The sequence below is a fragment of the Acanthopagrus latus genome, chromosome 24, assembly GCF_904848185.1.
Source record: "Acanthopagrus latus isolate v.2019 chromosome 24, fAcaLat1.1, whole genome shotgun sequence".
Classification (NCBI taxonomy): domain Eukaryota; kingdom Metazoa; phylum Chordata; class Actinopteri; order Spariformes; family Sparidae; genus Acanthopagrus; species Acanthopagrus latus.
In genome coordinates, this window is record NC_051062.1 from 4,626,657 (window position 1) to 4,642,960 (window position 16,304).

At 40.0% G+C, this 16,304-nt stretch overlaps 1 protein-coding gene across 10 annotated transcripts in view; it reads right to left on the reverse strand.

Annotated features, from left to right (window-relative positions):
- The window catches only part of LOC119015607 (interleukin-1 receptor accessory protein-like 1), a 298,993-nt gene that overhangs the window by 131,470 nt on the left and 151,219 nt on the right, over nt 1-16,304 (reverse strand). The window lies entirely within an intron of this gene.

A 16,304-nucleotide genomic window follows, 5' to 3' on the forward strand; every position in this document is an offset into this window, starting at 1 on the left:
TCACAGAAATAAATGAGCTTGTGTCATGTTGAAGTCCTGCCAGCGGTCCATCTCTGGCTTCACATAAATTCAGAGTCAAAGTCTCAGCAAGGCTCATTCATTTAATTCCATGTGAATCACTAAATGCAGCAGAGGGAGACACGGCGAGAAATCTTCCTGTTGAAACTAATTAATCATTTTCACAATTTGTCTTTTTTTATGAGAAATCTGTCCTTTAATGCAGAGTGCTGAATCGTTATCTCCAGTATGACCCTTAATCCAGACAATTACAGGTTCTAACGATTTCTCATCCATTCAAGTATCAATGCCAGTAATGCATGATATGTCTGCCTCTAAACTCGCAACGTAAAACTAAAACTATGTATGTACTTGTAATGTACATGTGTGTATATAAGAGGCAGGTACACGAGTGGTGACATGAAGCGACAGCTTAGAATGTCAACAGCTCTTGAAGATTGATTGAGCCTTTTGTTTTCACGTGTGAGGCAGATGCAGCTCGAGCTAGCAGAAAATTACTTGCTACAACTGATGCACTGTAACTGCTCAGGTCATATACATGAAGAAGGAAATTTATAATGCAAGGGAAAGGGGGCGTAAAATGCAAGATTACTTGAAATGTTTAGACTACGTGCTCGCCTGGGCCCACTGATACTGGTGAATATTCATCCACGGTGGAATAAACATTTTACTGCTCAGTGCTGCAGTATACCTTCGGTGGATTTGTGTTGCCCTGAACGCTTGTCTCATAAATACTGAACCAATCTCTGCTTAGCGTTCTTATGTGTATATGCAAAAACCTTGTGCGGATCCTGATCAGATCTACTCCTGGTCCAGAGGCGCAGGAGAAGAAAAGATACAGCTGCTAAGCATTTATAGGTAGCCTGTTTGGGTCATTAATGGGACAGTGATTTTAAGATTGGATCTGCTGCTTGAGTAATTCTTAACAGAACATGGGAATCAATGAACACATTGATGTGCTGAGAAAGTTGTGCTATCTGAAGGAGGGGAACAGAAGCAAAGGTCCTTGATGATCAATGAATTCAATAGGAGCACCTTTTCTTTTACCCAAACTGGCTAATAAGACTGTCACAATTGACAAGTACTCTGGCATGACTGCAGCAAATCCCTCCTGGTTAAAAGACCAAACAAATTGGCAGTGTTTAGGAAAATCTCATTGCTAATTTTCCAACTAAAGCTGGTTACACAAATTGAGCTGAACCAACAAACAATTACAAACATGTTAAATCCTTACATAATTGTGCAGCATTAACTGCCTCGTGGATTAGCACAACACACACTGGTCTTCGCTACAGTGTTGACAAACAATCCCCCGGCCCTTCAAACTGGCCGATGCCACGCGCCCTGCTTACAGTGAGCGTGCCATTTTCATGAAGCCCGGATGCAAATGTGACATGATGTGGAGATTATCCCAGACAACTTCTACCAGATGGACACCTGTGCAAATGAGATCCCACGGGTGCGCTCTCTTCCCTGTTAAATATTCTGGGCAGCACTGATAAACTCGCCCGCTGCAAGAGAGAGAGAGAGAATTGTGTCATCTGCTCCGCATGAGTGATCGATGGTGTGGGCCAACACTTTGTCCTACGATGTCTTTCCAACATTTCACATCCATCAGGATGCCTTTTGAGCCTGAGGAGCAAGGCGATCTTTTGACTATCCACTCAGCAGGTATAATATTCATGAAGCCTCTTCAAAGAACTAAGCAGCAAAATTAACCCACTGCTGCATGCTCCAGAGACTTTACTGTATTCTATGCAGTGAGCATTCAATGCCTGTGGAACCCTCTGCAGATACAGTGATAACAAGCTAGGTGATACCATGGCATTAATCGCTGAGAGTGTCTGTCGAATGTGTCAAACTGAAGGGGATATGCAATGTCGTGGCAATGATAGATAGCATCCTGCATACATCAACTCAGAGAGGTGCCGGGCTGACAGCTACTGTATACAGCTGGAGGGCAAGCAGAGGACTTGCAGAAAATACAGTGAAATTATGTGCAATGGTCAGTTATGAGTTAAGCAGCCTGCTGAAATGATTATAACTGGCATTCTTTGGAAAAACAGCAGTTTCTTCCTACTGCAGGATACTTCAGCAATGGTTAAATCCACAGATTAATTTATAGATTTATGTAGGCAGTTACTGCTACTTTAAGAGTTTTTTTAGTTAAGTTTTTTTTTGTTTTTTTGTTTTATCGACGGTCAATTAAGTCTACCCCACCACAAAATGAAACCAGAATGAACCTGACCTTTAAACCAGCAAATGTTCACTCTGATATTAAATAATAGGCAGCAGAATTGATTCAGAATTCTCATGAGAATCCATCGCACCTGGGGGGAAATTAATGAACCAACTTAATGAATCTCTTAATTAAAATAACTCCTGTCTAATAGAAATTGGATGATGGAATGATTGCTGATTATTCATTACAGTTTACTTTCTCCGAGAATCATCTCAATGTAATGCACATATCACAAGGCAAGAGGTCCAAAGTTTGATTAAAGGTTACCTCGGACAAATGTCATTACAAGGAAGACTCATAAACCCATACATGCTATTTCAGTATATGTTCTAAATGGCTTTGATTCTCACTGTCACACTTGCCATGAATAACTTTGAAATTTAATGTCAACAAGAGCTTGAAATGCTTGCATCAGTGCAGCTTTTTAAAAACAAAATATTCCTACTGCGATAGGGGAATCAGGCTCATAGATTTTGCTAGGAGATTCCAAATAATTAACCTATCCTTCAACATCATTGAGGCTTATATATCTCTGTGTCTGATTGCATTATACAGTGTTATAGCTAGTCATCGAACTGAAAGTGAATTCTAAAGGTTCAAGGCTGAGAGGAAAGAGCTTGAACCAGCAAAAAAAAAGAAAAAAAAGACAGGCCTTCAAAACCACATCATGAAATATAAGCAGAAGTAGAACATGGAGGTGTCTACTGTGTGCAGCAGAGGGACCAGCAGCAAAGTTGCACAAAAAAGTAGCAGGAGTCCCAGACAAGACAATGGCGGTGCCTTTGTAGGTAAAGCGAAAAGGTGCCTATTTGGCAATATTTAGGATTTAAACCCAATGCAAATAAGGAATACAACAACATTAATGAGGTTAAGGGAGTTGGTCACTTTACTGAGAAGCTGAAGGTGTCATCTGCAGCTCTTCATCCAACAGCTACTTCCTGTTCCATTAGTCCTCTACATAACTACTCCCTACCATATAAAATTGATACACTGTCAACAGTGCCAACATTTGCTTAGTCTCTGTAGACGTAATTTTAATGAATGAGGGAAATTGAAAGCGTAACCGACTATCTTCCATAGATGTCCAGTTAGGTTAGGCCATAGTTTACGATTCACATTATTTTCAATTTAGCGTCCCCTAATGCCTCACATGGACACATCCAAATGTCTTTTTCTCTGCCAATTTATTCAGGTTCTTTTTTTCATTTTACACCTCATGGCCAGATCCATCCAAGCTAGATAATCCTCTTGTTTGTCTACAGTGCGTGTTGTGTCTGTAGAGAGCACAGTGAGTATGGGACTGCTGAAATTTTCTAAAATCCCATAAATTGTGTCAATTACTTGACACTAGACTTTGCTTTGTACCCCTTTGTAGCACTAGTGATATATTTTACCATCCATACTGTTGCCATTTGTGTCAGCATATACGTGAGATCAGATATTAAGTCATTGTGACTTAGGCTTGGTCGAGACTTATACAGGTCAAATTCCAAACTGGTCAAGCCTGCGAAAAACTCTGAGGGGTCAGGAAACCAGTCTTGACACTGAGCTAGAGACTGACACTGGACTCCGGACACAGGTGCAACTTATAGCATATGAGCATTACATCAACCCCCGGCAGTCTTGTCCTACCTTGCCTGTCCACCAAGCCAAGATTAACCCAGACTGAGATAGGGTCGGCCCAGTTATCCTAAATCAGTATTTTATGGTCCCTGCATTATTTATGGCCAGAGCGAAGGTCATAGTGAGCAGTGGGAAGACTGGGGCTCCTACCTGTGGCGCCCGCTCATAACTCACCTGTCAACTCTTGTACCAAGCCCGGGATGATTAAGCACCTCGGCTCCCCAAATCTGACTGTGGGCCAACTTGCTCCTACTTAGCCTCTGTCTAAGAGTGTGGCACTTGCCTGCCATGCTGGAACAATCGACTCCAGCTTCAATTATAATCCATCCACCTCTTCTCCCTTTTCTCTCTCTCCCTCTCTCTATTCCTGGTTTGTCTCTGTGCCTGTGTCCGACCGCCCTTTTTTCTCTTGTCTTGTAGTACATAATTTCCCAGGGAGGAACACATACTTCTGCGGAAAATTTAGTTTTGCCACGCTGTGAAAAAACAAAACAAAAAACGGCCTGCCCCTGTCTACACAGCAGCGTCCGGATATACGAACACACACCTACAAAGACTGAATATAAATTGAGTCTTAAAATCAATACAGTCAAACAAGATGGGTAGTAAAAGTTGGTTCGTGTGGAACAAACCAGGCAAGGACACGTGTCATCTCCTTCCTCACATGCTTTTTTGGATAAAAAAAGAAAAAAAAAATCATATCAGAATCTAGCAGATTGAAAATTTTCTTATTATGCAACAATATTTTTTCCATCCAGATGGTTAGAAAAAGGATTTAGGAATTTAGAAAATACTTATAAAATAGAAGCAAGTTGATAGGCATCTGTTTTTGATGTTTCTGATGCCCATCTATGCGACTTAAATTCTATAGTAATACACAGCAGGCACAAATTTATGCTAGTGCTATACTTGACACGCTAAAAGGCACACAAGTAAATTGCACTGTAATTATTATGTTTTTTTAACTGGAATTAATTCTGGTAAGTCCATTGAAAAACCCTTTGAGTCCCCAAACCCAACCATTCAAACTACTTTTCTCAATGTACACAACTGAGTGCATATACAGCTGCAAAAGCAATCATCTTATCTGCAAAACCTACATTAAACTAAGAACTTATTTTCCAACAAGTCTGAGAAATTCCTCCAGGCCTCCCCCTGAGTTGTGTGTCTCAAACTGACAGCAGCACTTCTTGTGTGCAAGCGCATTAGTCAGTCATATCCAAGTCGATGCCTTTAGGGAACTAATTTTCCATTCCACGACACCCTCAACTCATCGTTATGCTACCAACCTGATTCCATAACAAGCATAAACAATTTGTCTCTACTGTATTCTCGTCTAACTCCGTCATGACCTTATTCATTGGTCCCCAGGCCATTTGGGCGTAATGTAGGAGCAGCCATACTGCCATGCATATCAAATACAAACCGTCTCATGCTGGCAGTACTGCTGCTGGAATGGGCTGTTGCACTGAGGATATGGGCCTTATGGGTAAAAAAAAATCAAAAAACAACTAAACCGGTCCGCAGTTGAGAGTAAGAGATGCAAACCAGAGATGTTCCCTGCAACTAGAAGTAAAGTGAATAATCAGGTTAATCAGTGTTCCAGAAACTCCTGTATCATTTTTCACAAAAAGTGTTGGGCAACCCTATCAACAGTTGGCTTAGCCACTGTTACTGTGTGCCCGCACTAAAGAGGTCCAATCGTCTGAAACACACGGTAATTCTTGGTAATCTGCAGGGAACTGCAGAATCAGGTGATAATCCTCGGTCGGGTCATCGCTATGGATGACCCATTTTAAATTGTCTAATTGTTTTACATTGTCACTTGATAAAAATTTCTAGTGGACTCCTAATGAACGGACATTTGTGTATTTATTGTTGTGTGCTCACATGTTGCAACAAAGGGTTGTTAAAGGTATTGGCAGAAAATCTATGTTTATTAATTTTATGGGGACCTTGTGTTTATGGTGCACCTGTATCTGTTAGATTACAGATAAATGTGTTAAAAGTTATGTTCAAAATAATGAAATGAGTTAGAGAAAAAAATATGAGGATTTAAGTTGTTTATGACTGATTTCAATGCAGAATATTTATTCCTTGTGGAGCTATGAACTAAAAAAAAAAATATAATTTGCGTTGCAGCAATGATATTGCATTTTCAAACACTTTAATAATAACACTATCAGGTCAGTCTTATACAATTCTAATATTGTTTCTGCTGCACATCCAAGCCACTTTCTCCTTCTTCTCCTCTCACCTTTAGGATTCAGGCAAGCTGTGAGTTCTCTCCTCTATCATGGTTTGACTGATAGCTGCGGTATTGCAGATGTCTCGCTTGGAGCTCCAAGGGGAAGAGAAAGGAGGCAGGGATGGGAGGCGGGGAGGGTGGGAGGAAAAGTTGGCAGTCAAGCCAAAGTGATTGTGCTTGGGGAATGGTATTTCTGACATTTGTCTGGCAGATAAAAACCACCATCAGATATGAGGAAGAGAAGGTCAGTGTCCCTGCTATCAGATAGCAATGGTTTGGCATCTTGTTTGATGACTTCCTCCGCTCAGTGTGGACCAGGAGAGCCAAGAGGCTGGATATATGGGGAGGTGACGCTGAGGATGTGACTGGATAAAATCCCTCAGCTGGGGATGAGGAAATATTTAACCTGGATGTTATTTTGAAGTTCACGGTGTTATTTCAAAAACTGATTTCTAACGAATAAAAAAACCTCTGGATATTGCACATTTGTCTAAGATTAACATGAGAGCTGAAAATAACTTGAAAAATTGGCCAAATACAACTCTCTGCTCAATTGTCCTGCCCAGTCATGCAGATTGCAGCAACTGATTTGAGTCAAGAGGTCTCCCAGAATAAAATCTCCTCAGCCAACCTTCATCTCCTTTGCTCCCTGTAGCCAGGAGCCATTTTAGCCCAGCTTAATCAAATGGAATCGAGCATGGGACAAATGTCCAATCAGAGGGAGCGTGAAGGGCATGCAATGAAATTGGCGGAGACCGTAATGCAGGCACATGCTGGATTAAACTTTCATTCCAATTTCTTCAAAGAGTACCCAATGTACATCAAAATGAGCATATGCAGGGCTGGTTAGAAATCAGTGATGTTGGCCAGTTTTGCTGTGCAATTGAAAAAAAAGTATTCAGTCAGCATACTTGACTATTGTTTTGATTTGGTCCATAAAAATATTGAACATCCTCTTTTAAATAATGATATATTTGTTAGATAAGCATATTTCTTGAAATACTCAAGCTTTTAAAACCTGAGGGAAAAAAACTTTATTTATTTTGTATGAAGACATATTTGTAATTTGGATTAAAAAATAACATTTGGCTTCCAGACTGTGGAAGATCATAACCACAAAAAGGGAATAATATTTTAAATACTAAGTGCAAAGTTTTGGCAGCTAACGCTCAGTGACGTGCCTGTGAATTTAAGAAGAGGAAATACTAATGCGGATCTTTTACTTTGAATCAGTCGATGTCGTGTCTCCCTCACATTGACAGGACAAGAAATGTGTCTGGTTCTTCCATAATATCTTAAATGCCAATCAGTGTTATGGCAATGAATTGCTCCTATGCGAAATTAAAAAAAATCTGCAGATAAAGGTTAAAATCATCACTTCAGGTAGAGCTGAGGCTTCACAGGTGCCCATCGGTGAAATATAATGGTGCACATGAGGCCGCTGATACACTATGTCTGCCATTATGCAAGAAATGAATGTGGGTTTCTCAGAACCTGATGGAAAAGTGACACACAAATAGAAAATGTAGAGTTGCTGTACACTGTAATCATGGTTTCAGGCTCTAAAAGCACACATTATGGGGCTCCAACAAGGATTGGAGTATGAAATGATTGTGGCTCTATGCTTCAGGGCAAATCTCAATATGAAATATGTGCAGGAAAAATTACAGTGTTATTCAATTAAATATATATCCAGCCCATTAACTCAATGTAATAGAACTATCTGGAGACATTATAACATTCTTCTAATCATACCTTTCATTCATTCCACCTGTTAGCAGCATAGAACTGCATGTGTTGATGACGCTGACATGGAAAAACCTTTATGTGCAATGTTTTAAAGCTTCTGAGCCTTTGCTGTTACATTTCTGTAATGAAAGAGTTTGAATAGTCAATGGTGAGATAGAAAAGCTATTCATTTAATAATTCTAAACAAATAAATAGCATCTTGAATGCATTTATATTCATTTGGAACTAAATGACAGTCTATTACTACCCAGTACCTGGCCCAAAGTGGTTCCACGTGCAGGCCATTTTTTGACACCGCCATTGTAACATCAGACGTCAAAGAGTGAATATCTGGCCAAGTTCACGGCACCACATCACAGGCTGCATAAAGCATAGTGTGAGAGGTGGACTGAGCCCAAACAGCAGCCCATACATCATCAGACAATGGCTGCTAGAAAACAGCCTCTGCTAAACCACATAGAGCCAACTAAAAGGCTGTCCAAACAGTGTGTCGACAAAGCAGTCTCTCTATACAGGTGTAAAGAATACTGAATATAGGGGGAGCATCATCAATAACATCTGGCTAGTGGATGAAGCAGCTTGGCAAATCCATATCACACAATTATCTAAAACCTCACCTTGGCTCTGTGAATAACTGCTGCCAAACATTTGGCACCTATACTCTCCAATGACCTCTTTAAAAAAAAGTAATGTGAAGGATTCTCTTTTTTTCCCCATCATTCATTGCTGTGGTGTTTCTGTGTTGCACTGTCTCGGATAAACTGTTGATGAAGCTGACATAGTTTTTGTTTAGCCATTATGGCCATTAGAGCTCATGTCAACAGTCCATATCTTCTCCAAACTGCTGCTGTCATATACATAAAACCTGTCAGTGTTCCTTTGCTGGTTATAAGCCATGCTCGCAGTCATGCTCTGTCAATGACAATGTCACTTGGTTAGATGATTCACCACTTTGATCTGGACAGAATAACTTAATACATTTTAATTCAATTTCGTACTCTAATGTCACCATGAGGTTAAAGCTACCATTAGAATAACTTAACTTTCCATTGAAATAACTTAACATCCACTTGATGAAACAAACTTTGGTGTACATGGCCAGTAGCAATGTATTCTCATGACTGTTCATACAAAATAAAAATTTCAGTTCTGTCCGAAACTTTGGCTTTTGACCACCTATTATGCTAACTAGGGTTGAGCAAGTACTCAGCTTAGACAAGTTCCCAGAGCAATGTCTTTTAACCACATCCAATTGAAGGCCCTCATTTTGATAATTTAGTTTTCAGGTACAGATACAGATAGAGGTGTACTTACTCATCCTTAATGTTACCTTAATTCTTTTACAAAAATTATTAAAAGTAGCACAACCTGAGTTCAATAATATCCCATTCCTTAATAAAAGTGCTGAAAAGTTAGAAAGAAATTCGATATCATTCAAAGACAAGGTAAATTGAAAGACAGATGTAAGGTATTCAAGGCTGGTAAGAAAACTGGATTAAAAGGTAATTTTTCCTTTATTGTGACTGACAAAACCTCATCAATATGTGCCCTAAATAAAGCATATTAATAAACATCCATCAGGGCTCCGCTCTTATAGTTCTCCTTGCTGAAGCTACTCCATGGAGCCACAGCTAACTGATTGTCTCCTGCCAGGTAGCTTATAACACAAACACCATCCTTATATTATATATCATCCATAACCCCTGGCAGCACAAACCGTCCCTGCTACTCCTTAGTCTAGCGTCTCTCATTGGCTTTGACAGCTGGGCTGGATCAATTGGACAGGCCCTGACTCAGGCTGAATGACAGAGTGTTCCAGACGGCCCATTCTGACTGTCACTTCCCTGAGAGATCACCAGCCACTCCTGCCCACGAATACTAACACAGTCAACATGGCTGAGGTCTGGGAAGCCCTTTTTGAATACGTGTTTGTTCCCTGTGTGAGTTCTCAGTGTGTGTGTGTGTGTGCAGGTGCCAGGTGAGGTGCACTGAAATAAACAAATGGACACACACACACACACACACACACACACACACACACACACACACACACACACACACACACACACACACACACACACACACACACACACACACACACATACGTACTCTGTTATCTTTCGCTTCCATTGTTCTTTGCTGGTGACAAGCCTGGTATTGCAGGACATGCAGGAAACCCATTAATAAGCTTAGGACAGTGGCAGTGTGCCAGCACCAGTGAACGGGGTCAAAGGTGAAACGTTAGCTGCCTGCCAAGAAATGGAATCCTCCCTGCACTGCTACATCTGTCCTTAATCTGATACTGTAATCCCTGCACTTTCCACTGCGATCGATGTGTTGTGGATGTGTTTTCGGCATTTGTATATCCATGACTGCTGTGTGTGTGTGTCTTGTGCATGCTGAGGAGCTTTGCTTGTTTCTGCTAGAGGTTGACCATGCAGGGCAATGTCACTCTATGTGTTGATCTAAAAGGCGAAAGGAAAAATTATGTCATCTAAACACCACTGATAATCATGTTGTAATCACCTGGTCTGGCCTGTTCCTATCATATCACAACAGACACCATACATAATGGAGCTTTTTTTGCATTTTTTCTAATGGCTAGGTGGGGGCAACTTGTAAACAAGAAGTTCAATGGTACGTAAGCTTATGAGAACATGACCCTACTTCTCATTTGTTTTAGTACCTCAGCAAAGAGTCTCCTGTTGAGTTCATAGTCTCAATTGGGCTTCACCCCAATGTAGTCACTTCTGCTTCAACAAAAACCAAACAGCCGTAATGCATTTAACAGACAACTATGTTCACTGTAGCTGAATGTATATGGAAACTAAAGGACACTGCATTGTTTTAACCACAAACATCAATATATTGTTGAATAGTAAATGAGTGAACAATTTAGGATTCCACAGTTAGTGGAGCAACAATAACTAGATTTCAAGCATCTCAAGATAACTGAAACTTACGAAGACCTCACAAATTTCAATCTAACACAAATTGTTTTTGTGTCAACAGTCAGAAAGTTGATTAAAGTGATGTTGATAAGCAATCCCTGAAAATCATGCGTGTGATTGTACCAGAGTAAAAACAGACATGCACAAATCAGCTTGTCTTGCCAATTCATGCTGCATTTTAGCAGAAAACGGAAAGCAAAGAAGACGGCATGCTACATTATGATGAGAGGGTGGATGAAGTGATCAGGCAGAGAGCCTGTGGTGGCCGAACTTGGTGAACGTTAGGTGAGCTGTGGCTCTGCAAAGAAACTTGGATGAACTGGATTATAAAATAATATCCTGTCACTTACAGCACACTGCCCCATTTTAGCATTTGCCCGCCATTTTGTCCTACTTTTAAAATACTTTTTTTTCACATGTGATTTGGACTTTCCTGATCCAAGTGGATGAGAGACGAATGAAAGACAAAAAAAATATATATATATATAGAAAAAACTGAACACACACACTTTCCCGTCTAAATCACATACTTTGAGATCAATGGTGAGCCATCTGAAAACATTTACTGCATGTTTTTTCTTTTTCCTGTCATGATATTAACCAGACCAGCTTTTACTTGGCTGTCTCTGCTGTCACTGAGGTATAAAATAGCAGGAATTAGCAACTTTGTAATGCTAATAGGCTTACAGAGACACTTGCAGCAGTTCTGGGGACTTAGTGGTATCCTCCAAGTACCCAGATGGCCTGCATGTGTGTGTGTGTGTGTGTGTGTGTGTGTGTGTGTGTGTGTGTGTGTGTGTGCGTGCGCGTGTTTTCTGCCACTGCAGATGTTTTCGCTCTGCACACAACAGAGCTCCTCCGGGTAAGACATCTGAGACACCCTGATTTGACACACGACGCTGCTCATCTGCACCATTCCACTCCTATACTGTATTGTTATAGGTCCCTCTTCATATGTTCATAATGCATGTAGATCTGTGTGCATATGCGTAAGAGACAACACAAGAGAGTAAAAGTGACAGGCATACATGCTCATAGTGTTGTGCATGTGTGCGCGTGCTGGAGTTGGCCTGCTTTTACGTAGAGACTGGAGTCTCTGTCAGTAGCAGCTAGTCTCAGGGGGACCACAGAACTGACATGTCGCGTTTATGTCTGTGTGTGTGTGTGAGTGCGTGTGCGAGTGTATGGCGATGCCCTCTGACACCCTTAACTGCAGCTGAGCAAATAAGCAAAGATGTGAGGAATATGGGCATGCTGCCCCGTGTTACGACAGGTAGGAAGGCCACAGGAGGAGAGACAGATGTAAACATGGAACAAGGCCAAAAAGGAAGTACTTGTGATGCCATACATCATACAGAATGAAAGAAATAAATGATGTACAGTAATAAATAGAATCCATCCTACAAGCAATTTTATGTCATAGTTCATCTAATATGTTGAACAAATGGCAAACTGTAGCGCTGTGAGATAGCTCTACTTCACAGCATTCACACAAATCTTGATACAAGAACAAAGAACTCCAACACTATCAATATCATGCCTCTTGATTAAGAAAGGACTTGAAACTACATGATTTGAATTGGAAATAATTGTGTTTATCTGTAACATTTCTCCCAGCTGCTTTTTCAGACTTGAAAACTTTGCTGACTGCAAATCTTATGAAGATGTTTGTGCTTTTTTTGCACTGTGCAGATGTGCCTCTGTCGTCTGAATTATGCCACATTGTGTTCAAGCTGCTCACAAAGCACATTTCTTTGATACTCCACAGAGCTTTCTTTCACAGGGTCAGCACACACAGGTAAATTTGTCTGTTGATGTCCTGCTCACCAGACATTTGTCGTGTCTTTGTACTTGTAAGCCTCACAGTAATAATGACTTGGCTATAAACAGTAACTTTAAGTTTAAACATCATAAGGACCGGGACTGACACAATTGAAATTATATGACTATGAATAATTATCCAATAGAATACATGCTGATCAGCCCAAACATTAAAACCACTGGCAAGTGAGGCTACTAACATTGATCAACTTGGTACAATGCAGTGTTCTGATGGGAAGCAACTTGACACACAAATCCATCCAAACACTGGTGCAGACCAAGTACAGCCCCTCATGGCAACAACACTTCCAGATGGCAGTGCGCCCCCAACAGGACAATGTGCCCTTCCACACAACAAAAAATGCTCAGGAATCGCCAGAGTAACTGACATTGGGGGTGCTGTTACTGTTGTTAAGGGGTTTGTATGAATACGGTATGTCAAGTGGCATCCACATGCAAGCCAGGAGTCAGTGGCTTCAGTGATTGGGCTGATTGGATTTAAGGTTAAGGTAGTATGGTAAATCTACTCTATCATGTATTTAGGATGACAGAATTTTGCCCAACAATAACACACAGTCCTCCAAGTTTCATGGCAGCAAACTGGCACAGGTGCTGCAATATTGTGTGTTTGCTGGCTCCGGACATCCTGATGTGGGTGTATTATCATTATTCCGCCTACACTGTTAAACTTTGCCCGGTGCAATAACACCTGTCACAGACAACTGGCAGACAAATCTCTCCCCTGGAGAGCTTGTGGACTGTTTGACAGCTCCTATAGCATTGAGTCATATCATAAACTCACAGAAGATTGGCTACAACAGAAAATATGCTACTATATGATATGAAAAAATCAAATGAAAACAAATGCTGCCACATTTACTGTTATCACAGTTTATCATTTGTGATGTTTTTTTTAATCCAAAATCCCTTTACTATACTGCATGATTTAATAAACTGAATGATGATGTTGTAATGCAGGTGCAGTTCTGATGACAAAAACCAAATAAAAATAATAGTGATTTATCAAATCAAGTCACCAAGCAAACACAAATGGGTTTTAATTCCCTACAAGGACATTAGATAATTCATATATAATGCTTAAAATGACAAAGGAAGGATTTTCTCTTCCTAAGTGAGTATTGGTTGACAGCTTATTGCACCTGTGTGCGTTTTTCATTTAGTCCTGTTAAATAATCTCCCAGTTAAACACTTCCCCTGCTGTTTCATAACAGAGAAGAACAATAAACAACACATTTTACATGGACATGGGTATGTAGGGAAAATGCTTAAATAAGCCACCTCATTAAGACAGGAAACAGTCAGTGAATTTTTTTGGAGTCCCTGTTTTTTAGAATTCCCCTAGATAACTCAAACACAAATGTTATATAATTATAATATTCAACTGGAATTTGATACACATGGACATTAAAGTATTGCCTTGCTGTAATCCTTACACACTTTACTGAGTGCTGAATAGGACAAGATAAATGGTAAATGAGGACAAACACTTTCACAAAACAGAAAAATCATTTCTAGGTGTTGTCTGAGGACAAGAACTTCAACACTCATGCATGGCATTCTTGGATACACTAGTCTCTATACTCGCCTTGAGACAACAACATCATGGGAGCCCATAGTAACTGGGATTGAATTGTTATGACATGCTCAAGTATGAAATGTATCCAGTGAGAGATGATTTATTGTTGTTTCATGATTCATTCGTTCCACCACTGAGCGCTCTAATTCCCCGGGTCCCTTCATATTTCTAAAGGGCTGAGGATCCTCAAGTAAACACACTGCCAAGAGCCTAATCCAAATGTGATATGTTAACATATGCAAGCACTGATCATCTATAGGACCCATGCTGCTGAGACAAAAGAGAAGAGCAATCCTCTGATTTGGCGGTGGTGACTGGAAATTGAAATGAGTCACGTTGGTAACGCGTTGTAAAATTGGCTGAATCCGTTCCTAACACGCTGTCAACGCTTGGGTGAATAATGAAAAAGCGACAACAGCATATGTTGTTGCAAACGTCATACTGGAGCCATTTTGAGGTTAATAGCCTAGACTTTCAAAGTGGTAGTTTAAGTATTACTGCAAAAGCACTTCAGTTTGGCTCTATTTAACCTTTGCCACTGAATGACATCACGTGACATGTATGGAATACATTTTCTACCATAAATAGCACCAATTTTATTTCATATGTGGCATGAGAAAGCAATCAAAAGTCTGATTCCTTGAAACCATTGGTCTGTCAGTCACTGGCCATATTACTATATGTGTATGCATTACTATATGTGAGTTCTGTTGGCTCCACTCACAGTATATGCTAATTCAGGACTATAAATCATTCTAATTTGATGGTCCCATGTGGTCAACTCTGCTGCATTGCTATGCACTTCAGAACGCTGCATTAAACTAAACATGTGACACATGCACGCGGAAATGCACACATGCATACACACGCACACACACGCACTAAACATCCAATAACCTAATCCTCCCAAGCCTTTTAAGCAGGCCCTTCCCCCTGTTAAAAGCCACCGTATGCCACTGTATAGAGCTGACTAATGAGCCAGTCAAGAGAAAACGCCCTTTACCTACAAGGTTAATAAGTTATTACTATATAATAAAGCATGTGCAACGCTGGTCATTATTTAGCGTATGCCTTTGAGTCAACTGTTGCAAAACTGACAGTAAACACCTTGTGACAAATGAATGTTTTTTCCTTTCTTTTCTAAGGTGCTCAATGTATACAGCTGGTAGATTTAACTTGAAGGAGCTCCAATGTAATATTTTCAGTTTATTCAGGGGAGACTTGTCAATCTAAATCTTGTCAATGGTCTTGGTGATCACTGTTTATGTCTCACCACAACGTTACCGTAATTGTTCAGTCTCACTGCTTTAACATACATTGTGTCCATCTATTTACAGGTGGCTGTTTTCCAAGAAAGAGCCTTAATAATCACGCTATACAACACCTTGACAACCAGCTAGGGAACACAGTGGAGCATCTGGCAAATGAAAGATATTTTTCCAAATAAAAAGGTATTCTGTGATATGAAAACAATTACTATGTATATATTTTCTTATTCATAGAAATTGAAATATGCTATATAAATATTCTAAGTTGACATCAACTGTTCATTCAACATGAATTCCAAATGTATTCCACTGTCTGCATTTGTCTGCTATATATGTAAATACGATTATTTGGCCAAATCAATGTTACAAAGCCGTTATATGTCAGTCATGTGCAATATGTAGCTTGATGTGGGGTCCGTCTGAAATTTGAAACAAACAAAAAAAAAACCTTATATGTGCAGCTTTACACAATTGTTTTGACAAAATTATGGCTGCATGAAAAAGAGTTATCCTGCAATTGATAAGATATGATGATTCTAATGATTTGAATCATGATTCCTGGGAATGATCACCTCTGCATCACAATTTTCATTTTCACTGAAAAAACAAATCCTATCAGGATCATGTAGCATTTTTTGGGGCCTGTAACAGACAAACATTTCTTACATCTGGAAAACAAGATGTGTAGGCCAGGGCATCTCTATTGCACCCCATTTTATCCTAAACAGAAAACACTTCTTGTTGAATGTGGTAATTGCACTTGGCTAAATTTCATTTAGATTAATTG